Source organism: Pseudophryne corroboree, chromosome 7 (assembly GCF_028390025.1).
Source record: "Pseudophryne corroboree isolate aPseCor3 chromosome 7, aPseCor3.hap2, whole genome shotgun sequence".
NCBI classification, from domain to species: Eukaryota; Metazoa; Chordata; class Amphibia; order Anura; family Myobatrachidae; genus Pseudophryne; species Pseudophryne corroboree.
The window spans coordinates 60,451,276-60,478,561 of record NC_086450.1 but is presented as its reverse complement, the minus strand read 5'-3'; the positions used below and the strand labels follow the sequence as shown (position 1 = coordinate 60,478,561).

The following is a 27,286-nucleotide window of genomic DNA, read 5'->3' as shown; positions in this document are numbered from 1 at the left end:
TCACTGACACATTTTAAAAGGTCCACAGGTGGAGCTAATTATTTCACTTGCGATTCTGTAAGGAGACCTGCAAAACATGCACTGTGTGGGCCCCCGAGGACCGAGTTTGAGAACCTCTGCATTAAACCATAGGTTCTCAAACTCTGTCCTCAGGACCCCACACAGTGCATGTTTTGCAGGTCTCCTCACAGAATCACAAGTGAAATAATAAGCTCTACCTGTGGACCTTTTAAAATGTGTCAGTGAGTAATTAATACACCAGTGCACCTGCTGGGTTACCTGCAAAACATGCACTGTGTGGGGTCCTGAGGACCGAGTTTGAGAACCTGTGCATTAAACCATAGGTTCTCAAACTCGGCCCTCAGGACCCCACACAGTGCATGATTTGCAGGTAACCCAGCAGGTGCACAGGTGTATGAATTGCTCACTGACACATTTTAAAAGGTCCACAGGTGGAGCTAATTATTTCACTTGTGATTTTGTGAGGAGACCTGCAAAACATGCACTGTGTGGGATCCCGAGGACCGAGTTTGAGAACCTGTGCATTAACCTATTCAACACAGGTGCCGGCAATCATAAATTAAGAGGGAAGTCCAGAAGCAGAGCATTGTGTCCCTCCTGGAGAGGGTCATGTTGGGAGGTATGGAATCACATTTATGCAGTAACAGTAATTGTGCGGAAATGTTTTGCATGATGTAATGCTGGCGCTGCGTCCGATTGCTCCTGGCTGTCCTTTTGGTGCTCTGAATGGGAGAAAGTCAGTGTCCACAGGGTGCCCAGCCCTGGGCTCATGTGATGACTACACTTAGCTGCCTCTGGCTATGGGAGGTGTAGAAGGCAGGAGCATGTGACAGGCAGGGCAGGGCCTGTCCCCCTTCACAAAAACACACACTATTGTTTGGCAAAGAGTTCAACCGAGGCACTTCTACTGCAGCCACAGAGCAGGTAACGGCACGCCGGCACCCCTGGTTTGGAATGCTCTGGTTATACCTCTTCTTGTATGCTAGTCCTTTTCACAACTGATACATTTAAATGACTTGTTGCCATGGCAATTTAGGAAAGTTTTCTACTTGACTGCTGATCATCTATACTAATTTATTCACTGAAGCTTTGGATCAAAGTTAGTGAGAATGGACATTAGTTTACTGAGAACAGATTTCAGTGGGTATTATGGATTATTCTCAAATGACAGACTGCAGTCAGGCTCTCATTGGATTAAACCATATGTAACAATTTTTTTATTAAAATGTAAATGTTTCCCATTCATACTATATTTAATTTATTTTTTTATTGCAACTTTTATAAACTAGTTTTTAATGCAACAATTGCATTTTTATTTTTTTATTTTTTATTTATTTAGTGGTGGGTAGAGCATATGCCTACGGGACCCAGAATTAAAGGGCCACCCTAAAGAAAAAACTCCTGGTTCTGACTGTGGCATTTATCTAGAACTGTATTTAAGAATTAAATATGCTTTTACTCAGTTTGAATGCTGTGCTTTTTATTTGTTTTGCTAATATATTTTTAAAATAATCAAAATGTGTTTTTTAGTCCACCTAAATGATGGGAACTTTGCCAATACGTTCACATTTCAGCTTTGCCACTGCAATGTCTCCATATGTGTCACGCCTGTACTTATAATAATGGCATTATTGCCTAACTAGACTTGACCACTTTCTTTTTGTCTGCATGTTCTTCTGTGTGGTTTTATTGTGCATTAGGTGAGATTTATCAAAGCTTGGACAGAGATTTAGTGGAGAGAAACTTGGAGTACCAAGCAATCTGCTCGTAACTGTCAATTTGCAGGCTGTGGGGCATATGTAATCAATGCTTGCAGAGAGATAAAGTGGAGAGAGATACAAACCAATCAGCTGATGTCGTCTATAGTGTGCACCTATGAGTGTGCTGCTTGCTAAGTTCGGCTTTGTGTAGGGCAATATTAAGAATTTTTACTATACATACTTTTGGTCTTAAAGTATAATAATTGATCAGCACTCAGTGCCACAGAAGTATTGTGAGTGAAACATGAGGATCTGCCCTTTGCATGGGGCATATTGTCAGTAAACAGTATTGTACGTGTGAGCTGAGTTTCCAACTGTCCCTAATGCCCTAGTGATAGAGACTTGTCCCTGGAGAGTGTTGCCACTTGGTCAGGTCCCAGGCTTTCAATACCGACCAATAGCACAAGTGAAATTTACTATTTTTCTCCCTCTAAAGTGAACGTCTAACGTGATGTTAATTCCTGGTATTTGTAGGTCAATATTTATTGAAGGGAAGAATGTAAAATGTTGAATGCTGTAGCATGTGAAAACGTAATTCAGCAAGCAGGTCATGTAGCATATATACCTCCAAAACATCCTGATTTGGCTTTTTGGGCACTGTCCAGCCAACCCACCCGCGCAGTGTCCTGCAGTGGGGGGAAATGTTGGGAGGTCCTCTCTCACCCGCTGCTCTGCTTAGCAGTGCAAGCTGTAAGTATATGTCGGTCAATGTGATATTCTCTCTGTTATATGGTGGTCTATGTGATGTTCTCTGTATTGAATGGTGGTCAATGTGATTCTCTGTATTATATGGTGGTGACTGTGATGTTCTCTGTATTTTATGCCGGTCACTGTGATGTTCTTTGCATTATATAGACATGACATAATTTCTGTATTATATGGCAGTCACTGTGATGTTCTTTGCATTTATATGGTGGCCATGTGATGTTTTCTGCATTAAATGGCGGTCACTATGATGGTCCCCTCATTATATGGCTCTCTCCGTGATGTTCACTGCATTTATATGGTGATGACTGAGATGTTCAATGCATTATATGACGGTCACTGTGATTTTCTTTTGAATTGTATGGCAGTCACTGTGATACACCCTGCATTATACAGCAATCTCTACTGTAGAAAAAAAAATATTAAAAAGGGCTTTTTAATAAATTACTCCCAGTACTCTCTGCTTAAAACCACCAGTGAAGTATGAGCTGCTCCTCATGGACCAGTGCTTTGTACCTGCCCCCTAGGCTAAAATTTGCCACCCAGCGCCTGCTGACCCTTACGCACTTACCTAGGGAGGCCGTACAGGTGAGGGAAGGAACAAACTAATGTATGTCCTTTACACTCCCGCCCGTCCTCTTCGCTCTGCTAATGCACATTACCTCTCCTGCCTACTGATTACTTCCTCCCACTCCTAACTCCAAGATTTTGCACATGCTGCTCCCTTTTTCTGGAATTCTCTACCTCTCCCCCTCAGACTCTCCAGTCTCCACCTCTCTACAAAACTTCAAACAGGCTCTCCAGACCCACTTCTTCACCAAACCCAAGCCCTCTGTGGCCCACACTCTCTACCCCATCTGTGTGCCCCTCCCCTTTATAATGTAAGCTTTCACGAGCAGGGCCCTCTTCCCTCATGTGCCTGTACGTCTCTTACTTAACCTATCTTCTTTTCAATACTTCCTTTTGATGGCACCAAATCTCTCGTTTTTCTGCCGCCCTGATACTTATTTCAGTACTCTTTACTGACGCAGCTATGTTTATATACCCTGTACTTGTCCTATATTGTATTGAACTGTAAGTCACGGTCTTCATGTTTTGCTTATTTGTTTACTCTGTAATTGGGTGCTGCGGATCCCATGTGGCGCTATATAAATAAAGGGTAATAATAATAAAATAAGTGTGTGCTTGCGTAAATGTGAACATGTGCGAGTGCTTACGTACAGGTGCAAACACACAAAGAAAACACACCTATTCTGCATTTCTACTTGCCCTCCTCACACTCATAACTCACACTTCACTCCCTCCTTATCTCATCCAATTCCCCTGCAACTTTTACCTCATTCCTTTAAGCTTTAGGATCTCACAAGGCGCAGGGCCCTCCACCCTCTTTGTTCTCACCCTGCACTATCCCTGTCGCCAATGCACCCCATTTGCAGAGTTACTGCAAAGCAATCTTATATTCTGTTTTGTTTTGTTTTTGTTCCTATTTCATTTGGACAAATGGTTGGATTACATTACAATTGGCATATTATTGAATACGGTGTATTGGTTGGTGAGAATACATTTCCATACCTCCCAACTGTCCCGATTTTCGCGGGACAGTCCTGTTTTTTTGGGACTGTCCCACCCGCGGGCCACAGTGTCCCGCGGTGGGGGAGGGGCAGTTGGGAGGCTCCTGTCATCGCTGCGAATAGACGCTGTCATGCCTCCTTTAGTGTTGAAAACGGGGGCTGGTCATGCCCCCTTTAGTGTTGAAAAACGGGGCAGTGACTTGTGATTGCGGCAGTCCCACGAGGCCACGTCCCTTTCTGTTAGGCCACACCCCATTTTCGGGCATGCGCGCAAGAGTCCCTCTTTTTGAACTGAGAGTGTTGGGAGGTGTGCATTTCAGTTAAATCCATCATGTTGCAACACAGTATACTATGAAAAGCTCAGTGGGGTGGTATACCTTTTTCTAGCCTTAGTAAGTGGTAGGTGTGAGTTTTGTACCCTTGGTATAACTAAAGCTGGCCATACACAAGAATAGCTTTCATCCAATCATCCTACAAGTTGGTTGGTCCCAAACCCTGGGAAATACACAAAAAAACCTGTATTTTAAATCTGATTTAGCAACTTGCCTGATCAACAGTTTTTATCAATTTTCCAGGGTTTGGGAGCATGAAAATTCCATAAACACAACCTATTCCCGCATGCCATTAATAATACAAATCAGTATATTATACTGTGTATGTCATTGTTAATGCTTAGAGCAGTCTCGGCAGGGCCGGATTAAGGTTCACATGGACCTGGGGCTTGGCCTATTGAGAAGCTGAGGAGGTGTGGCTAATGCTTTGTGGGTGTGGCTAGTGCCATGTGAACATGTACACTCCCTACACTATAAGCCCCAATGTCTCCCAAAATACGTAAAAGTAGAAAAACAGCGTTACTGTGAGGAAATAATAAATACCATTTTAATTCTTAGGATTTCTGGCAACCATGTGACCATCTGGACAGTTATTAATCATAATGCTGTCATGGTGGTGGGGCCTATTTTTATCGGGGGCCTGGAGCTCCATCCGTCCCACTGTTAATCTGGCCCTGAGTCTCGGTCTTCAAGGCACCCTAACAGTCTAGGTTTTAAGGAGACCCACAGATGAATTCATTAATAACGAGGGGGCGACTAATAAGTCTAGGTGGCTTACCTAAACGGCCGCTGGGCTACAATATTATACTGCCGCAGTGTCGGTCGCAGATGAGTTGATTATCGAATTTGTGAGTGACCCTATAACCGCACGGCATGGCCACTGGAAGTAAGACTCCTGGAGCCATTGCAGTATGCCAAGTTTCATACTTGCAATTCCAGGGCCTTTTTTTTGGTGGTTACCCTTTTTCCTATAAAACATATTAGCTTAATTCTATGGCATAATTTTATCTTATTTATTTTTGTAAGTAATTTTGCACAAAAATATGGAGTTACACTTAAGTCTGAGACTTGTACAGTATTTCCATAGTCTTTAGAAACCATGACTCTGTGGTTGTCGCATGCGTCTTTACTGTAAAACTGCAGGAAACAGAAGATATGTTTATACACCGATTTTATACAGCACAAAATGAGATCCGGTGTATCCTGCCACCGAATACACTCGCATAGGGATAGCCATCGGTGGATTATCCATCGATGGTCACCGTTGATGGATAACCTTGATGGTGTGAAACCATCTGCAAGGTAACCATCGATGGTCACCCCTGCATTAGTGTGCAATGAGCTGCTGGCCAATCAGAGCCTGGGAGCAGGGCTTCAAGGGAGTGAAGGGGCGGAGCTAGGCTCCGTGTCCCAACACCTCTGCGGAAGAAACAAAAAAAATTTGGTAGCTCCATATCATCGATGGCGGAAATCATCTGGTTCATCCCCATCGGTGGTAAAAGTAGTTACCATTGGTCATAGACCAAAGAAGATTTCAAATCATCGATGGTTGATGAACATCCCTACATGCACACAACAACAGGAACTACTTACACCACAACACTAACAGTCATTTACAAAATAAAATAAAAAAACATCAATACGGATATTTCTAGCTTAGTATGTAATAATATAATGTTAATTATCCTAATAGTTATTGTATTATATGGACATATACAGGTTTTATATGGCAGAAAATAATTTGACTTCTTTTTTACTGACTCTCATTACATTTACTGACTGGTGGTAGTAATGATTTCAATCACTTCTGCCATAGCAGGATGTGTTCAGGATCTGCCGCTGCTTCAACTGCTCTTCCAGATCTGAGTGCTGTAAAATTATCTGGGCAATTAGCCACCATTTAGTGATCTTATAAGAGAAACTGGGAAAGGAGCCTATGTAAACAGTGTGTCTGCAGCCCATACTTGCTGACTTCTAGTGCTATGATGTCATTAGGCCACGCCCCCACTATGTGAAAAGCAAGTTATTTCCGTCATTTAGCCCTGCCCCTTCCATACGGCGCCATGATTCCCTGATTATTTCCCCATCCTGCGTAAGCTATTGCTATTTCATGTAGCACTTGCACCTTTTTCTCCTAAGGGGGTTTCCTGATGAAAACAAAAACATTTATATGAACGATGGGTAAGGGTCTGTTAGGTAAAAAAAAAAAAAAGTATACTTGCCTTCCACACTCCTGTCTCCTGAAGATTCCCAGCCACTTATTGCTGCTATGAACTTGTAGATATTGCAATGGGGCCCATTTATCATGTATCGTATATTTAGTGCAATCTGTGCACGTTATTAGCGCCCAGGATCGCACTGCAATATGCCTTTAGTTCAGTTAAATGTATTAACATGTACCCGCATGGCATACAGGGGCTCTTGTAAGGGATGCTCAGTGGCGCACACAGGGGCACCCCCGTGCTTGGCTCCACCCATTTCTGGAAACCACCCCCCCCCCCCACCCCCCATGCAAATCCTGCATTTGCCAATGATGCTGGGGCTTCTGCATGCACATGCATAGCAGCCAATTCCGGTGGAGCCGGAACCCTCCGGAACTACAAACAAGATGTGTAGTCCATTGTGTAGCTGCGAGGGACATTTGAATGCTTTGCACTCCGGAAATTGGTAAATCTAGTAGCATCGCATGTCGGAGATATCTGCTGCGGTCCCTCAGTGATAGATTCAGGGGATACTTAATTTCTCTATCGTCCTAGTGGATGCTGGGGTTCCTGAAAGGACCATGGGGAATAGCGGCTCCGCAGGAGACAGGGCACAAAAAGTAAAGCTTTTCGATCAGGTGGTGTGCACTGGCTCCTCCCCCCATGACCCTCCTCCAAGCCTCAGTTAGATTTTTGTGCCCGGCCGAGAAGGGTGCAATCTAGGTGGCTCTCCTAAAGAGCTGCTTAGAGAAAGTTTAGCTTAGGTTTTTTATTTTACAGTGAGTCCTGCTGGCAACAGGATCACTGCAACGAGGGACTTAGGGGAGAAGAAGTGAACTCACCTGCGTGCAGGATGGATTGGCTTCTTGGCTACTGGACATCAGCTCCAGAGGGACGATCACAGGTACAGCCTGGATGGTCACCGGAGCCTCGCCGCCGGCCCCCTTGCAGATGCTGAAACATGAAGAGGTCCAGAATTGGCGGCAGAAGACTCCTCAGTCTTCTAAAGGTAGCGCACAGCACTGCAGCTGTGCGCCATTTTCCTCTCAGCACACTTCACACGGCAGTCACTGAGGGTGCAGGGCGCTGGGAGGGGAGCGCCCTGGGAGGCAAATGAAAACCTATTTGGCTAAATACCTCACATATAGCCTCCGGGGGCTATATGGAGATATTTAACCCCTGCCAGAATACACTAAAGAGCGGGAGACGAGCCCGCCAAAAAAGGGGCGGGGCCTATCTCCTCAGCACACAGCGCCATTTTCCTTACACAGCTCCGCTGGTCAGGACGGCTCCCAGGTCTCTCCCCTGCACTGCACTACAGAAACAGGGTAAAACAAGAGAGGGGGGGCAAAATAGTGGCAAAAATTATATTATAAAAGCAGCTATACAGGGAGCACTTATTATAAGGCTATCCCTGTCATATATAGCGCTTTTGGTGTGTGCTGGCAAACTCTCTCTCTGTCTCCCCAAAGGGCTAGTGGGGTCCTGTCTTCGTTAAGAGCATTCCCTGTGTGTCTGCTGTGTGTCGGTACGTGTGTGTCGACATGTATGAGGACGATATTGGTGTGGAGGCGGAGCAATTGCCAAATATGGGGATGTCACCTCCTAGGGGGTCGACACCAGAATGGATGCCTTTATTTATGGAATTACGGGATAGTGTCAACACGCTAAAGCAGTCGTTTGACGACATGAGACGGCCGGACAATCAGTTAGTGCCTGTCCAGGCGCCTCAAACACCGTCAGGGGCTGTAAAACGCCCTTTGCCTCAGTCGGTCGACACAGACCCAGACACAGGCACTGATTCCAGTGGCGACGGTGACGAATCAACCGTATTTTCCAGTAGGGCCACACGTTATATGATTTTGGCAATGAAGGAGGCGTTACATTTAGCTGATACTACAGGTACCACTAAACAGGGTATTATGTGGGGTGTGAAAAAACTACCTATAGTTTTTCCTGAATCAGAAGAACTAAATGATGTATGTGATGAAGCGTGGGTTGCCCCCGATAAAAAGATGCTAATTTCAAAGAAGTTATTAGCTTTATACCCTTTCCCGTCAGAGGTTAGGGCGCGCTGGGAAACACCTCCTAGGGTGGACAAGGCGCTCACACGCTTATCTAAACAAGTGGCGTTACCCTCTCCTGAGACGGCCGCACTTAAAGATCCAGCAGATAGGAGGATGGAAAATATCCAAAAAAGTATATACACACATACAGGTGTTATACTACGACCAGCTATAGCGACAGCCTGGATGTGCAGTGCTGGAGTAGCTTGGTCAGAGTCCCTGATTGAAAATATTGATACCCTGGATAGGGACAATGTTTTACTGTCTTTAGAGCAAATAAAGGATGCATTTCTTTATATGCGTGATGCACAGAGGGATATCTGCACACTGGCATCACGGGTAAGTGCTATGTCCATTTCGGCCAGAAGAAGTTTATGGACGCGACAGTGGTCAGGCGATGCGGACTCAAAACGGCATATGGAAGTTTTGCCGTATAAAGGGGAGGAGTTATTTGGAGTCGGTCTATCAGATTTGGTGGCCACGGCTACAGCCGGGAAATCCACCTTTTTACCTCAAGCTACTCCCCAACAGAAAAAGACACCGACTTTTCAACCGCAGCCCTTTCGTTCCTTTAAAAACAAGAGAGCAAAGGGATATTCATATCTGCCACGAGGCAGAGGAAGGGGGAAGAGACACCAACAGGCAGCTCCTTCCCAGGAACAGAAGCCCTCCCCCGCTTCTACAAAAGCCTCAGCATGACGCTGGGGCTTCTCAAGCGGACTCGGGGGCGGTGGGCGGTCGTCTCAAGAATTTCAGCGCGCAGTGGGCTCACTCGCAGGTAGATCCCTGGATCCTGCAGATAATATCTCAGGGGTACAGGTTGGAACTAGAGACAGATCCGCCTCGCCGTTTCCTGAAGTCTGCTTTACCAACGTCCCCCTCCGAAAGGGAGACGGTTTTGGAAGCCATTCACAAGCTGTACTCTCAGCAGGTGATAGTCAAGGTACCTCTTCTACAACAGGGAAAGGGGTATTATTCCACTCTATTTGTGGTACCGAAGCCGGACGGCTCGGTAAGACCTATTCTAAATCTGAAGTCTTTGAACCTGTACATAAAGAAGTTCAAGTTCAAAATGGAGTCACTCAGAGCAGTGATAGCGAACCTGGAAGAAGGGGACTTTATGGTGTCCTTGGACATCAAGGATGCGTACCTCCACGTTCCAATTTACCCCTCACACCAGGGGTACCTCAGGTTCGTTGTACAAAACTGTCACTATCAGTTTCAGACGCTGCCGTTCGGATTGTCCACGGCACCTCGGGTCTTTACAAAGGTAATGGCCGAGATGATGATTCTTCTTCGAAGAAAAGGCGTATTAATTATCCCATACTTGGACGATCTCCTAATAAGGGCAAGGTCCAGAGAACAGCTAGAGAGGGGATTGGCACTGTCTCAAGAAGTGCTAAAACAGCACGGCTGGATTCTGAATATTCCAAAATCCCAGTTAATGCCGACAACTCGTCTGCTGTTCCTAGGGATGATTCTGGACACGGTTCAGAAAAAGGTTTTTCTCCCGGAGGAAAAAGCCAAGGAGTTATCCGAGCTTGTCAGGAACCTCCTAAAACCAGGAAAGGTGTCTGTACATCAATGCACAAGAGTCCTGGGAAAAATGGTGGCTTCTTACGAAGCAATTCCATTCGGCAGATTCCATGCACGAATTTTCCAGAGGGATCTGTTGGACAAATGGTCAGGGTCGCATCTTCAGATGCACCAGCGGATAACCCTGTCTCCAAGGACAAGGGTATCTCTTCTGTGGTGGTTGCAGAGTGCTCATCTATTGGAGGGCCGCAGATTCGGCATACAGGATTGGATCCTGGTGACCACGGACGCCAGCCTGAGAGGCTGGGGAGCAGTCACACAAGGAAGAAACTTCCAGGGAGTGTGGACGAGCCTGGAAACGTCTCTTCACATAAACATTCTGGAACTAAGAGCAATCTACAATGCTCTAAGCCAGGCAGAACCTCTGCTTCAAGGAAAACCGGTGTTGATCCAGTCGGACAACATCACGGCAGTCGCCCATGTAAACAGACAGGGCGGCACAAGAAGCAGGAGTGCAATGGCAGAAGCTGCAAGGATTCTTCGCTGGGCAGAGAATCATGTGATAGCACTGTCAGCAGTGTTCATCCCGGGAGTGGACAACTGGGAAGCAGACTTCCTCAGCAGACACGACCTTCACCCGGGAGAGTGGGGACTTCATCCGGAAGTCTTCCACATGCTGGTAACCCGTTGGGAAAGACCAATGGTGGACATGATGGCGTCTCGCCTCAACAAAAAACTGGACAGGTATTGCGCCAGGTCAAGAGATCCGCAGGCAATAGCTGTGGACGCGCTGGTAACGCCTTGGGTGTACCAGTCGGTGTATGTGTTTCCTCCTCTGCCTCTCATACCAAAAGTATTGAGAATTATACGGCAAAGAGGCGTAAGAACGATACTAGTGATTCCGGATTGGCCAAGAAGGACTTGGTACCCGGAACTTCAAGAGATGATCACGGAAGATCCGTGGCCTCTACCTCTAAGGAGGGACTTGCTTCAGCAGGGTCCCTGTCTGTTTCAAGACTTACCGCGGCTGCGTTTGACGGCATGGCGGTTGAACGCCGGATCCTAAAGGAAAAAGGCATGCCGGAAGAAGTCATTCCTACTTTGATTAAAGCAAGGAAGGAAGTAACCGTGCAACACTATCACCGCATTTGGCGAAGATATGTTGCGTGGTGCGAGGATCGGAGTGCTCCGACGGAGGAATTTCAACTGGGTCGATTCCTACATTTCCTGCAATCAGGATTGTCTATGGGTCTCAAATTGGGATCTATTAAGGTTCAAATTTCGGCCCTGTCGATTTTCTTTCAAAAAGAATTGGCTTCAGTTCCTGAAGTCCAGACTTTTGTTAAGGGAGTGCTGCATATACAGCCTCCTGTGGTGCCTCCAGTGGCACCGTGGGATCTCAATGTGGTTTTGGAATTTCTAAAATCTCATTGGTTTGAACCACTAAAAAAGGTGGATTTAAAATATCTCACATGGAAAGTGACCATGTTACTAGCCCTGGCTTCGGCCAGGAGAGTGTCAGAACTGGCAGCTTTATCTTACAAAAGCCCATATCTGATTTTCCATTCGGACAGGGCAGAACTGCGGACTCGTCCGCATTTTCTCCCTAAGGTGGTGTCAGCATTTCATCTGAACCAGCCTATTGTAGTGCCTGCGGCTACAAGTGACTTGGAGGACTCCAAGTTACTGGACGTTGTCAGAGCATTAAAAATATATATTGCAAGGACAGCTGGAGTCAGAAAATCTGACTCGTTGTTTATATTGTATGCACCCAACAAGATGGGTGCTCCTGCGTCTAAGCAGACGATTGCTCGTTGGATCTGTAGCACAATCCAACTTGCACATTCTGTGGCAGGCCTGCCACAGCCTAAATCTGTAAAGGCCCACTCCACAAGGAAGGTGGGCTCATCTTGGGCGGCTGCCCGAGGGGTCTCGGCATTACAACTTTGCCGAGCAGCTACGTGGTCAGGGGAGAACACGTTTGTAAAATTTTACAAATTTGATACTCTGGCTAAGGAGGACCTGGAGTTCTCTCATTCGGTGCTGCAGAGTCATCCGCACTCTCCCGCCCGTTTGGGAGCTTTGGTATAATCCCCATGGTCCTTTCAGGAACCCCAGCATCCACTAGGACGATAGAGAAAATAAGAATTTACTTACCGATAATTCTATTTCTCGGAGTCCGTAGTGGATGCTGGGCGCCCATCCCAAGTGCGGATTATCTGCAATACTTGTACATAGTTACAAAAATCGGGTTATTATTGTTGTGAGCCATCTTTCAGAGGCTCCGCTGTTATCATACTGTTAACTGGGTTCAGATCACAGGTTGTACAGTGTGATTGGTGTGGCTGGTATGAGTCTTACCCGGGATTCAAAATTGCTCCCTTATTGTGTACGCTCGTCCGGGCACAGTACCTAACTGAGGCTTGGAGGAGGGTCATGGGGGGAGGAGCCAGTGCACACCACCTGATCGAAAAGCTTTACTTTTTGTGCCCTGTCTCCTGCGGAGCCGCTATTCCCCATGGTCCTTTCAGGAACCCCAGCATCCACTACGGACTCCGAGAAATAGAATTATCGGTAAGTAAATTCTTATTATTTGCTGCATACAGAGGTGTAGCTAGGTGCCATAGTGCCCAGAGCAAAGGTGTGTTTCGGTGCCCCCTCCCCTGGAGTGAATTTGGGTGCATGTCACATTTGAAAAGAGAAAATATTTTAAAATCCTAAATCGGTGACATGACCAGTTCTAGACCTTGTGGATCTCGGGTTGAAAGTTTTATTTGGGCGCCCACATGTTTAAAATAGGAACAGCACGTGCCAGAGGTGCGCAACAAAAATATAGGGGTGTGGCTTCATGGGGAAGGGGCATGGCCACAGAATAGTACCAATTCAGATTACACCGCAAAGTATTGTCCGTTACTCACATTACACCACAGTAGTACCCCTTACACACTTTATGCCATATAGTAGTGTCCGTTACTCACATTACACCACACAGTAGTACCCCTTATACACTTTATGCCATATAGTAGTGTCCGTTACTCACATTACACCACACAGTAGTACCCCTTATACACTTTACGCCATATAGTAGAGCCGCTTATACGCATTACACCACAGTAGAGCCGCTTATACACGTTACACCACAGTAGAGTCATTTTATTATACATGTTACTCTGCAGCTTCTAATGCAGAGAGAGGTGCTGCAGCAGCAGCTGGGGCATGAAGAGGTGCTACAGCATCAATGTAGAAAGTTGTGCTGCAGGAGCCGGGGCAGAGAGAGGTGCTGCAGCAGGAGCCGGGGCAGAGAGAGGTGCTGCAGCAGCAGCATTTGGGGCATGAAGAGGTGCTACCGCATCAATGTAGAAAGTTGTGCAGCAGGAGCCGGGGCAGAGAGAGGTGCTGCAGCAGGAGCCGGGGCAGAGAGAGGTGCTGCAGCAGCAGCATTTGGGGCATGAAGAGGTGCTACAGCATCAATGTAGAAAGTTGTGCAGCAGGAGCCGGGGCAGAGAGAGGTGCTGCAGCAGGAGCCGGGGCAGAGAGAGGTGCTGCAGCAGGAGCCGGGGCAGAGAGAGGTGCTGCAGCAGGAGCCGGGGCAGAGAGAGGTGCTGCTGGACAGAAGTAACCATGCTGCACAGCTACAAGCAGACAGACATATAAAGAGGGCGGCAGAGTTATGGCATGTGCCGGCTGTCAGTGTCTCCTGCTGTCGCCTCTGGCCTGCCCTGTTCCCTACCTAGTCTTCGAGTATGAGTTAATGCGCGCCCCCTCTGCTTCTTCTCCTCCTCTTCCTCCTCCTCCTCCTCCTCCTGCTCTGCGGCTGCCTGTACAGCGACCCATGGTACAGATGTGTGTCAGTGGGGTGGGGGGAGCAGGACCGGAGATGGCTGCTCAGCAAAGGGCTGCAGTGCAGGGAGGTGCCAGGCTGGAGAGGCACTTTCCCTGCTCTACATCCCTGTGCTGAGCTGATGTCCCTGCTGCTGCCAACTACTGTGCCTGTCACACTCTGACAGGCAGCAGTGCCGGAAGCATGAAGCCTTCTCCCCTCCCCCTGGTGACAGCCAGTGTACGGGACACAAAAGGGGGCAGAGCTACACGGGGCGGAGCTACACAGGACCAGCAGTGCTTCTGGAACATTTATCAAAAATATCTCACTGTGTTTGCTGCCCTGGTGATAATGTCCTGGAATGCTTAGGGTTAACTGCAGTTTCTGCGGATATACTATATGCATGGACCAGATACCCGTCTCTTGCATACACAGTGGAACTTAAAGTCAAGTTCTCAATATTTAATTTCACTAATTAAAAAAAAAAAAGTTGAAAAGTGATGAAATAAATAAAACACAGTTATTGTATATTGCACAAGGCTCCTCCCCACCCCTCCATTGTGCACGGAAACCCCTTTGTATACAGGCATTTTACTTTTATACAGAGAACACTCCAGCCTCCCCACGTACCAGGATTTTTCTGATGCTATGAACCTCCGCATAACCGTGTGAAGGCCCATGCAGAGGCTGGTGACCCTACAGGCGTTTTCCTGCTCACAAACGCTCAGATTGTTCTGATCCTCTCTATGGCCAGTGAGACACCCAAAGCCTTGAATGAGCCATAACCTTCCATACAGTCACGTGGAACTCCTAGGAGAAGAGATGGCATTGCTCTGCCAGGTCAATATCTACTGGACCTTCCTTCTAGCAGTCCAAAGTATCAGTGACCGTGTCTAAAAACGCAGTTGCACGGACACCAGCGTCAATGGCAAGTAGAACATTATGGGGGAAATTCAAATGTTTGAAAAGTCGGTTGGGTGTCTGTTTTTTCCTGTCTATTAGATAGGAAAAAACAGACACCCAACTGATTGTTCAAACAGTTGAATTCCCCCCCTATGTGTCTGCTGTAAGCAGCTGCAGTTTCTGATGGCCAGGAAGATGGTCCGCTCATAGGGCACATTTGTACGCACATCGGCGATTTTAGCAACACAGCTGATGGGCATTACCATAAAATTGCAATAGCTGCACTGCCAGAACACGCAACGTAAGCCAGCTCTGGAGACTTGCCCACTTTTCCGTGTGGCTGGGAGTGCCACCCGATTTTCAGGAGCCTCCCGACTTTCCTCTTCCCTAAGAGAATAAAATGGCAATAATATGATAGACGTAATTACATTTCAGTTTATATCTCTTTACAACAAAATAAAGGTTTCTCAGGTTTGTGCACGGCCCACTAATATATCCTAGTGACTTTATTTAGCAATTTCTTAAACATAACCTTTTGCTCAGTATAAATATTGGCCATGAACGCAGGCCTCTGCAGTGGAAAACGCAGGATTTGCATGGGGGGGGGTTTCCAGAACTGGGCGGGGCCAATCACGGGGGTGGGGACTGAGGTGACCCAGTATATGCTGGGTCCGTAAAACTAGTATGTATGTATGTATGTATGTATATATATATATGTATGTATGTATATATATATATATATGTATATGTGTGTGTGTGTGTGTGTGTGTGTGTGTGTGTATATATATATATATATATATATATATATATATATATATATATATATATATATATATATATATATATATTAGTATAAGTAACAATGAGCGGCACTCAGCAGACTTGTAGTAGAGAAAATGCAGTTAGTTTAATCCGACATGTTTCGGGGACAACCCCGTCCTCAGGGCCTAACTGGTTAGGCCCTGAGGACGGGGTTGTCCCCGAAACATGTCTGATTAAACTAACTGCATTTTCTCTACTACAAGTCTGCTGAGTGCCGCTCATTGTTACTTATACTGCATACTGGGAGATTGTATTCATCTTACCTGGGAGGGCACCGCAGCCATTCATCTACATGAACAGGGAGTGCCGGGACAAACAGCTTGGATATATATATATATATATATATATATATAATCATATGTGTGTGTGTGTGTGTTTTATATGTATGTATATACATGTGTATATATGTATGCACATGGATATATATGTACTATAATTAAAATAAAGTAAACTTTTATTGCACTTACAAGTGCCACCAGGAAGACAGCAGGCTGCAGAGGACGCTAGACAGCCATTAATAATACTCATGAAGCTATAAAAAAAAAAAAAAAGTGGAGGGGGGTTTCTGGGTGCTCGGACCCCCCTGGGTGCGCCACTGCTCCGTGTTGAATTCTTTTGTCTGTTTCCAGATATGAACGCATGAGACTTTCCCTGCAGGTCTGCCTGCTATTTGTTATCCATCCAATTCATGGCATTGGAGAAATCTGCACATTTTGTGGATGCCCAAACCAACCAAATCTCATTATGCTCATGGCTGCTAAGACATACTGGGCGGGATGTACTATCAGTGATTGCGGGCCATCGCCGGTCATCGCAACAATGTACTAACATATGTGATTAGTATCGTATTGCGATGCCAGGGGTGCTCTGCGGTCACTGATGGGCTGGAGGAGAGAGTTTGCGGCGGCCTCTGTCACCTCCCAGCACCGTGAGGTGACGTGTGTTGGGAGTCGCCGGGCTCCTCTTCACTGCAGCCGGAAGGTGACAAGGCTGTGATGCGGGGGGAGGATGAGGCGGGGGATCCTGGAGCTGAAGATGCATGCTGCCAGTACTCAGGTGAGGGGGGGATCGGCGTGAGCGGCAGGTTGGGCGCTGGGTGCGACGGGTTGCAGAAAGAAGCCCATAGGATTCTATAGGGTATCGCCATAAAAAGATGGTGATACCCTCCACGGCGATATGTAGGCAGCCGGGTCTTAGTACATTTTGAAATGTGGTACAACCCCTGAAAACGGGGGTTTTACCGCATTTTTCCCTTAGTACATCCCGCCCACTAAATGTTAGTCATTCCTCATGCAATGGAGGTCACTAGAATTAGAATGTCCGGTTTCTGATTGGATTTCTGTCCTGTATATCACATGGCTCTCTGGACATTACTGAGGTGATGGCAGCACTTGAAGTTCTAAATGGTCTTGCCTCATCCATTGTTCAGGTGCAGGGAACGGAATGTGCCAAGCTGACGACTATTACAGTATATTTTAACTTCTTAAAGGAATATGGGTTTAACATTCTTCCTTGTCAAACTGATTCTATGTAGAGATAAGTCCTTATACACCAGGGGGTATATTTATTTACTAAAGTGCACGTTTTTAGAACTGAAGATATTGTCCATGGCAACCAATCAAATTTGTACCTACCATTTATCTAGCACCTTCTAGAAAATAACTAGAATCTGATTGTCTGCTATGGCCAACATCTTCACTTCCAAAAACCTGCACTATAGTAAATATACCCCTTAATGTCTATACACCATACAGTGTGAGGCGCCCGGCGTGACTGACTGAGACGTGTAGTGTTCTGTATTATTTCTTTAAATGTTGCATCTTATGCACATTGCAGGCTCGGCGAAACACCACTGACCGTGTACTAGAGATGCGACATTACCTGAACAGGAGTTGGGGCCTAATTCAGACCTGATTGCAGCAGCAAATTTGTTCTCTAATGGGCAAAACCGTGTGCACTGCAGGGGGTGCAGATATAACATGTGCAGAGAGAGTTAGATTTGGGATGGTTATATTGTTTCTGTGCAGGGCAAATACAGACTGCTTTATTTTTACACTGCAATTTAGATTTCCGTTTAAACACACCCCACCCAAATCTAACGCTCTCTGCAGATATTATATTTGCCCCACCTGCAGTGCACATGGTTTTGTCCATTAGAGAACAAATTTGCTGCTGCGATCAGGTCTGAATTAGGCTCTTAAGGGCCCTACACACTAAACGATTGGCCGCCGAGGTGCCAGACGGCCGACACAGCCGACGGACGACCCGGCAGCAGGGAGTGGGGGGGGGGGGTGAAGCTTCTCTACTCCGCCCGGCCCCATAGCCCTGCATACTAATATGGACGATATTGTCCATATTGGCTTGCAGGCAAAAACGAGCCTGCACCAATGATGAACGAGCGCAGGGACGCGCATCGTTCATCGTTGGTGCAAACGCACTGAAAGCTATGAACGATATCTCATTCATTAATGAACGAGATCACTCATATCTTTCAGTGTAATCGGCCAGTGTGTAGGGCTTTCAGTAGCAGATCTTGCCACGGGCAAGCAGGACTTTTGCCCGGGGCGCCGGCGCCATCCGGAGCCGCCGCACCATGGCAAGATCCGCTGCTGCTGTGGTGCCGCCCGCTGTCCTGTGAAGGGAAACTAGACGCTACGCGTCTAGTTTCCCTTCGTGGGCTGCCCGCTGTGAAGGGAAACTAGACGCTACGCGTCTAGTTTCCCTTCCTGGAGAGGACCTTAACTGTAATGATGTGCGGTGCGCGTTGACGTCATCGCGCACTGCACAGCAGAGGTCCTCTCCACGAAGGGTACTAGACGCTTAGCATCTAGTTTTCCTTCGTGGAGAGGACCTTTGTTGTGCAGTGCGCGATGACGTCATCGTGCACCGCACATCCTACTACAGTACAGGGAGCGTAACTGACCACGCCCCCTGTATGATGCCACGCCCCCTAATGCTGCCCGGGGCGCAAGAAGCCCGGAACCGGCCCCGAGGGCTTTTTAGTTTGACACACTTATAAAGTTACAGATAAAGCACAACAACAGAACTTGGTGAGAGAAAAAGCCGCGGATGCGTTCTTATGCAGATTCAGATGCACGCAGATGTACAAATGTTGCGCTTCCAGTTGTTTTATTTATGTGACTAAGAAGCACATTTTGAGTGAGAGAGATGCTCGTGTGGCCGAGTTGCCCCGGGACCTGGCACACCGAGAAGGGGTAATATCTATACGTTTCATTATGGTCTATGTGTAATTGTTGTCTTACTCTTGAATGGATGTTTAGACACAGGTGCTCCTGTGACTCTGTCCGAAATTGTAAAACATCTTCACTAACAAAGCCACAATTGTGGGCATACTGTATGCAAAATTGCTACCATTGTATGATGCGTTCAGGTTGGCACAGGTACCCAGGTGAACGTGCCAGGTATACAGAATGTTTTTAACCATTAGCCTTGCTTTAGAAATGCACTTTGGTTATTAGGCTTCAATAAAATGCTAAAAATAATATTTATAATTTAATTTATTTATCTATAATACATGTCATGAAAAAAAATTGCTGAAATCCACACACAAAAACATAATATCTTTGCACCTGAAGACCCCCCCAAATAATCAGCATGGACAGGTGTATATACGTCACTGTGTCGGCCCATATCTGTTCGCAAACTTGCCCTTACCAAACACGACTTACCCGCTACTCCAGGAGTAAAACGGCATGTCAGACACATAATTATCTACACAGACACATTCACACAACCAGTATTCTGTGTGTGTGCACACAGCGATGTTACTGGCATATGTATCACTGTGCATCAACCGCATAATGTGTATGTGCCACGTTTGAGACTGTTGTACATATTGTGGTTATAATTCATTATAAAATAACTGCACCCAGGGCTGAACTATCCACAAAGCAACCTAGGCACCGTGGGTCCTAGTGGGCCCGCCATCTGCCCAAATTATATTTCTCTTACGTCCTAGAGGATGCTGGGGACTCCGTAAGGACCATGGGGTATAGACGGGCTCCGCAGGAGATAGGGCACCTAAAAAGAACTTTTACTATGGGTGTGCACTGGCTCCTCCCTCTATGCCCCTCCTCCAGACCTCAGTTAGATCTTGTGCCCAGAGGAGAATGGGTGCACTGCAGAGAGCTCTCCAGAGTTTTCTGTTGAAAAAGAATTTTGTTAGGTTTTTTATTTTCAGGGAGTCCTGTTGGCAACAGGCTCCCTGCATCATGGGACTGAGGAGAGAGAAGCAGAGCTGGCTTGTCAAGTTGGGCACTGCTTCTTCAGGTCCAGCTTAAGACTTTTGGGCACTGGACAGTTGTGCCCTGAATAAGGGGGCATCATCTCATGCAAGGGGGCATGGCCTTGCAGGAAATGCCATACCCTCAAACACTAGTTACCGCATGTTTTAAGTAACTGGCTCATTAATTATCAAGAGCCCAATGGGCTGCATAGTTTTCATCAAACCCAAAAACTTTAAGTTTGCCTACGAAAAAACCAACACCATCGGTTTATTTCCAGAGCCCCGCTCCTTCCTATGCGCAGAAAATCTATGGTTGCATCAAATGATGCTAGTGGATCCCTCCGTATGGCAAGAACTTTGGTTTTACTCATGTGTGACATCAGGTCATACTGATGGAGCGGGCGCTCATTTAATGCGGCTCCATCGCAAACGTGCACTCCCGGCGTGGCTAGGTGATCAGTCACCTAGCTACGCTATGGGAGTACACAGAGGCGCTCCCATTGCAGTGAATGGGGTATGTGCGTGTCTCGCATGCATGCGCATCCCAGACGCTGTGATAGGCGTGACTCAGCGGGCGTGCTGCGGAGGAGATGAAGCCACGATTAATGTGGCTTCATCTGTACATGCACAGTCAGCCAGGTAGTCTTCAATAAGTAACACTGCTACAGCTGGAATAGTGATACTGATCGTGGAAACAGCTGCTTTTTGGAGCAATGTATGTAAAAAAATAAAAAAGCATAAATACTACCTTAATACAAAGTATTGAAGAAAAAACTGAGGCATTAAAGGAGAGATAATAATAATGGGAGACTTTAATCTACCTGATGTAAACTTGGAGGTATCTCTTGCAAGTTCCACTAGAAGTAGGGACATTCTGAATTCCTTGCAGGAAGCATCCCTCCAGCAATAGGTGAGGAAGCCCACTCATAAAGATGCAATATTAGACTTAATACTTAAAAATGGTGACAGAATATCTGACATAAATGTGCTTGAGAAGATAGGAACCAGTGACCATCAAGCAGTAAGGTTTAGAATAAATGGGAGGAGGGGGACTTGGTGGGATCCCATGCCCTGGTCTTGAACCTTAGTTTTAGGGACCCACCAATTGAGGTCACCTGGACGTTGGTTATTGGGGCCATATTTTTTGGCCGAAAATTTTGCCAAACACCTTGATTTTGCTCTGTTTTATTGCAGAGTTTATTATAATCGGATTATCAGTGCTTGGTACTACAGAGTGTGCATCTGCATTTTCTTTCTTTCTGGTATCGAATAAAGGCAGAGACCAACTCATCCCACACAAAAACAAAGGTCTTAGATTTTTGGAAGGCTGACTTTGGAGAGATGGGAAAATGTGTAAGCGATTCTTTGGCAAAGTTGGGGAACTTGGAAGAGTGCAGGAGAGATGGGAAAGATTAAAAAGTGCAACACTTGAAATTGGATTGGATTATTCCATGTTGTACATAAGTACTAATTTGTACTGTACTTGGATGCTTGATGATGGTCTCTTTATACAGTACATATGGCTGTATCCGATGCTTGTTAATAAAAATGTACTTTAAAAAAAAAAAAAAGTGCAATATTAAAAGCAACAGACCTTTGTATAAATTTACTGGACAAGGAAAATAAAACCAATGTAGTTTACAAAAGAAGTACCAAGCAATGTTAAAGCAAAAAAGATGGCCTTTAGGAAATATAAGCAGACACAGAATAATGAAGACAAAGAGTTGTATCTTGTTAGACAAGGGGGGCTAAGGGGGTAATTTTATCATGGATCGCATGTTCAATGCGATCTGTGCGGGATCTTATCACCGAGGATCGCATTGCAGTATGCAAACCTTATCACCCGAATGTTTGCTTGTACACACGCAGGGGCCCCCGAAACCCGTACATCCCTGCAATGTACGGTGAAGGCTGCTGGGGCTTCTGTGCATGCATGGTCAGCTAAGACCGCACATGGACAGTGGCCTCTTCCGGGGAGCGTCCCAGGTGAACCCTCTTTCGGCTACAAGTGCGATATTTAGCCCACAGGCTACAATGGGCTACCGCCATCTTTAGATATGCGGGGGATAATATCGGGGATTCTTTGCATTCCAGATATTAATGAATCGAGCAGAATTGCATCCTCCATAAAAACCTATGGGAGTTGAGGCTGCGGACGCCAATGGAGTGACCGCAACAGATACCTACTGCAGTCCCTCCTCCTTGCATTCAGAGGATACTTAATATTTGCGGATATATCCGCAAATATACAAAGATAACTGGTCCCCTTAGAAGGTAATCAGATGTGCAAAGGTACAGGCTAATGAGAAAATGGCCTAGTCAGAAAAGCAAAAGGAGGAATAATAAGACTAAAGACAGAGAGTTGGAGTCTTGTTGAGTGAGAATTTAATAGCAGATCATCTTAATTTGCTCTAAAAGAGAGGGGCAGGATGCACAGTTAAGTTATAAGTATATTAATTAAAAAAAAAAAGGTAGATAAAAGTACATTTACAGAGGAGAAAATCCTAACAGAACTCTGAAAACTGATAAATCAGTGGGGCCAGACGTGATACATCCAGGGATACTATAAAAGTCTGAAGGGGTTCTGGTAACACATTAACATAGTTATTTAACCAGTCGCAATCCAAAAATATACTGGTAGGTTAATTGGCTCCCAACAAAAATTAACCCTAGCGTGAATGTGTGTGCATGTACGTGCGGTAGGGAAAATAGATTGTAAGCTTCACTGGGGCAAGGACTGATGTAAATAGGCAAATATTCTCTCTGTAAAGCACTGCGGAATATGTGTGCGCTATATAAATAACTGGTAACTAGGTGCTTCATCGCGCTCTTCACACCGTCGCAAGGGGCTACGCCCCCTTAACCCTTGCATGCCTTTCTGGGGTTCAATATTTGTATTATATGGAGTATTACCTGCATTCCTTTGTTAGTGGTTAAATATTGCACAATGAAAGGGCGTGCGATGGTGAAGGAGGCGCAGCCCCTTGCGACGGCGTGAACAGCACCTGCAGGGCACGATGTACAGAATGTAGTGGGTGTGGGGGGGACTGCGGATGGGGGAGGGTGTCTGTAGATGCTGCGGGTGGAGGGGGGCGGATGCTGGGGGGGGCCTGGATGGGGAAGGGTCGGGAGGTGGTGGGGGAGGGGTAGAGGAGTGGGGGCTGCAGATGGGGGAGGGGTCCGGAGGCACTGCAGGTGGGGAAGGGGCAGGGGTGCCATGGGTGGGGGAGGGGCAGGTGCGGGCATGTTGCGGATGGGTAAAGGGTACCGGAGGTGCTGTGGGATGGGAAGGGGTGGGGAAGGGGGTCCGGAGGCGGTGGAGGGGCGGGTGCGGGGGTGCCGTGGGTGGGTGAGGGGGGGACTGCGGATGGAGGAGGGTGTCTGCAGATGCTGCCGGTGGAGGGGGGGCAGGTGTGAGGGGAGACATATATGGGGGGTAGATGTGTATGGAATAGGTACAACAGGGTGCGCTAAATCTGTGAAAGTTAGTTACACGTTTAAGCCCTTTAGCGTGAAGAAGCAATTTAAAACAATACTTCCCTTTAATACTTCATATATGCATCCACTCTTAATAGAGTTCCATATGCAAGGAAACAGAAAAATAACATATAGTGTAGTATATTTGTATAGGGAAAATTTAATACAGAACTTAAATACAGATAAAACAAATATCACACATTTAAAACAAGTCTTTTTCTCATAGTCCCCAATGGAGGGTAATAGGGTGGAGGATTACCAGAAAAAAGTGTTAGTGGGCGTTTAAGATGTAACCTTAGGGCAACTGGCTCCGGAACCTGGTTCCCTCGTCCACGACACAGTCGTCTGGTCAGCCTTTCCCCTGGGTTAAGTCCGGTAGGTGCTCCACTCTCCTGCTGCTACGCGTCCCTTCATCAGGCAGTGAGGGTGGAGTGTCAGAGCTTCCTATTTAAACCTTTCATGTTAATCACTTCCGGTTCAGAGATCATGAACCGGGTCTTAGGAATATTACCTAATATTCATAATGTAATCTAATATACATATTTCAGACAAACCAGTCTGTTCATTGTGCTGTAAAAACATAAATTCTAATAAAAATAAAACCAAAAAAGACCTGTAAGTCCGTGTCCCGGTGACCGGAAGTGACGCTCCCGTCCCTTCCGGTTGCGGCCGCAATAGGCGCCGGCATCCTGTATAATCAATAAGTCGCCAGAGTCACTGTGCCACATCAACACGGGTTCTCCCTGGTGGCAAGTCCATGGCAAAGTTCCAGAAAGCCCACAGACACGGCGAGCCGATTCCTACTCCGCCGTGTAACGCATATTGGAATGCACAGGGACTTCCGGTGACGCACTTCCGGTGACGTCAATCGTCCATAACATGTTGTAATGCAGTCCAGCGCCCCTACTGTCCAAACGGACTAGGAGGATACATGCACCTCTAGATATCCAGTAGCTTGTTCACATGGAATAATGTACATTAAAAAAAAAAAAAAATTTAATTAATTAAAATTACATAGTGAATATTCAGTGTATTGTGGAACAGTGAACACTATGAATGTGAGTGACTCATGCAAATACTGTGGGATAGAAGCTGAGTGGAGGGGGGGGGGGGGAATGGATAATTTCAGAGACACCATTTAAGTTCGAAATCTGCGTTAAGTCCATGTGGAATAAGGCTTTTTACCTTACGAATCCATTTCATCTCGCTTTTAGCTAGGCGAGTGGCTTCATCTCTATACCTCCAATTGTTTTTGACATTTTCAATTGCTAAAAACCGAATGATATTTTTAGTTGAGCAGTTATGTTTTTCTTTAAAATGGTTTGATAGTGAATGAGTGGTCAGTCCTCTCTTTATGTTGCGGAGATGTTCGCTCAGTCTGGTCTTTAAGGCTCTGCTGGTGCGGCCTATGTAAACAAGATTGCAGCTGCATTCAATCAAATATACTACATTGGTAGTATGACATGTCATGAATTGTTGGAGTTTGTATTTATTATTTTTAACTGTGAATTCTTCATATTTTGACCCTTCTGATTTGATTTCCCGGCATGCTTGACACGTCCCGCATCTGAAAAAGCCCTTGTTTCTTATGGGATGGAAATCTTGATATGGTAAAGCACTCCTGGTCAATTTAGTTTTCAGATTCGGTGCCTTTCTGTAGATGAATTTGGGAACTTGAGGTAGAGCTTCTTTCAAGACACGATCTCTAAGTAACAGGTGCCAGTGTCTTCGCACAATGGACTCCATTTTTTTGTGTTGGTGGTTATATTGGGTTATGAAGGCAAATTGCGTCTTTCCATCATCCTCTTTCTTCCTCTTTGTTCCTTCTAGAAGTGCCATCCGATCTTGTTGTAGGGCTTCGTTTTTAAACTTCTCTAACTTCCTCCTGTCATAGCCCTTCTCTATAAAACCCATTTTTTCATAGTGTCGATTTGTTCTTCACATGTTTTTTTTTATTGCTGCAATTTCGTCTTAGTCTTAAGAACTGACTCTTTGGAACACTAGTGAGCCAGTTGGTATGATGCTCACTTGTTACTGAGATATAATTGTTGGCATCTGTTGGTTTTTTGTAACATTTTGTTTCTAGTTTCCCATCCTCGACATATAGCGTTAGATCTAAAAAGTTTAGTTCTTTCTTTCTGGTTTGTTGTGACACTTACTTTGATGTTCATGTCATTGAGATTCAGTTGTTCAGAGAAACTGTCCAGACCTGCCTTGCCGCCTTTCCAAAAGAAAATGATATCGTCGATGTAACGATTCCAAAAGACGAGATCCTTTCCGTATTCCTGGCTTGATTTAATATTCTTCTCCTCCCAGAATGACATAAATAAATTTGCAAAGCTTGGTGCGAATTTCGTCCCAATCAGTTGGTTGTAATATACTCCGTCAAAATAGAAATAATTATTCTTCAGTATAAATTTGATACCTTCCAACAGAAATTCTTTCTTATTTTCTGGATAATCTGTTTAATTCTGGGGTGAATGGTGGAGGGGGTTTGGAGGTGCTGTGGGAGGTGGAGGGGCGGGGGAGTGGGAGCCGCGGGTGGTGTAGGGGGTCTGGAGGCACAGTGTGTGGGGGAGGGGTGGGGTGCCGAATGTGGTGGAGGGGGAGGTGTGGTGCATTGGGGAGGGGTCTGGAGGCGCTGCGGGTACTGTACCTGCCCAAAAAGTTAGTTGGTGGGTATGCAGTAACGGGGCCAGGGCAGGGGCGGCAGGACCAGGACAGGGCAGGATAAGGGTGAAAGGGCCAGGATAAGGATGGCAAGGCCAGGGGTGACAGGGACATGACAGAACACAGGGCATGGGAGAGTTTGGTATTAGGGACAAAACAGTGGTGACAGACAGATGTGTCTTACCGGAGTCACTGCTGCTGGCTGCTGCTGTTCTACTCCAACCTGTTGGGATCTGCTGCTGGTGGAGACTTGGCATGGCTGACTCAGGCTGGAGTCCTGCTTCCTCTGCCAGTCCGCATCCCTCCCCCCCTCCTCAGTCACACACCGCAGACCTCGTGCAGCTGCTGGGCACTGTGGTAAGGGGAGACTGGGAGTGACTGGTTAGCCCCCAGGAGACGCTGCGGCTGGAGGGAGGAGGGGGTCATAGCATGCACGCGGTGTGGACCTCGCGGGTGCCGGGCACTGTGGTAAGGGGAGACTGGGAGTGACTGGTTAACCCCCCAGGAGACGCTGCGGCTGGAGGGAGGAGGGGGTCGGAGCCTGCAAGCAGCGCGGACTTCTGCAGTGCTGCCCGCCGGCTAAATTGTGTGAAGGAGCTGGGCGCACCTCACTGCGGGCGGCAGCGCTGCAGCTAGCGATGGGGTTGCCGGGGCTGGAGATAACAGAGGCAGTACGGAACCTGCACAGCGGCAGGTGCCCCACAAAACTGCTACTAAGAAGCGTGGAGTGTGCCAGAAAGTGACACTCCTCCATGCCAGAGAGACCCTGCTGAGTATGCTGATGTGGGGGGTCAAGCAAACAGTGAGCCGGTGCCCGTCTGTCTGTACGGCATACCCCCATACCTCCCAACTGTCCCGATTTTCGCGGGACAGTCCCATTTTTTGGGGTCTGTCCCATGTGCGGTCCGCAGTGTCCCATGGTGGGGTGGGGTGGGGGGGCAGTTGGGAAGCTCCTGTACTCGCTGTTCTGCTTAGCAGAGCAGTGGTGAATAGACAGGAGGAGAGGGGCATCAGGGGGTACGGATTAAGGGGGGGGGGGCAGGGGATACGTACCCCGGGCCCCACAGTTTTAGGGGGCCCCCCGGCTGGAGTAGCTCTGTCCCAGCTCTGAAGCTCCCCCGTCCTGCCAGCAGCAGCAGCAGCATTGTGCTACATT

General features: G+C 46.7%; 1 protein-coding gene across 8 annotated transcripts in view; it reads left to right on the top strand.

Annotated features, from left to right (window-relative positions):
• Nucleotides 1-520: 520 nt before the first annotated feature.
• MLPH (melanophilin) overlaps nucleotides 521-27,286 on the top strand; it is a 144,275-nt gene continuing 117,509 nt past the window's right edge. For 2 of the 8 annotated variants that reach the window (XM_063933203.1, XM_063933202.1), the window contains exon 1: nucleotides 698-945. The gene's annotated coding sequence lies outside the window, so the exon portion shown is untranslated. Of the gene's footprint in view, nucleotides 641-696; nucleotides 946-27,286 lie in introns of those variants that run through there. The other 6 variants (XM_063933204.1, XM_063933207.1, XM_063933206.1 and 3 more) reach the window with 6 other exon arrangements.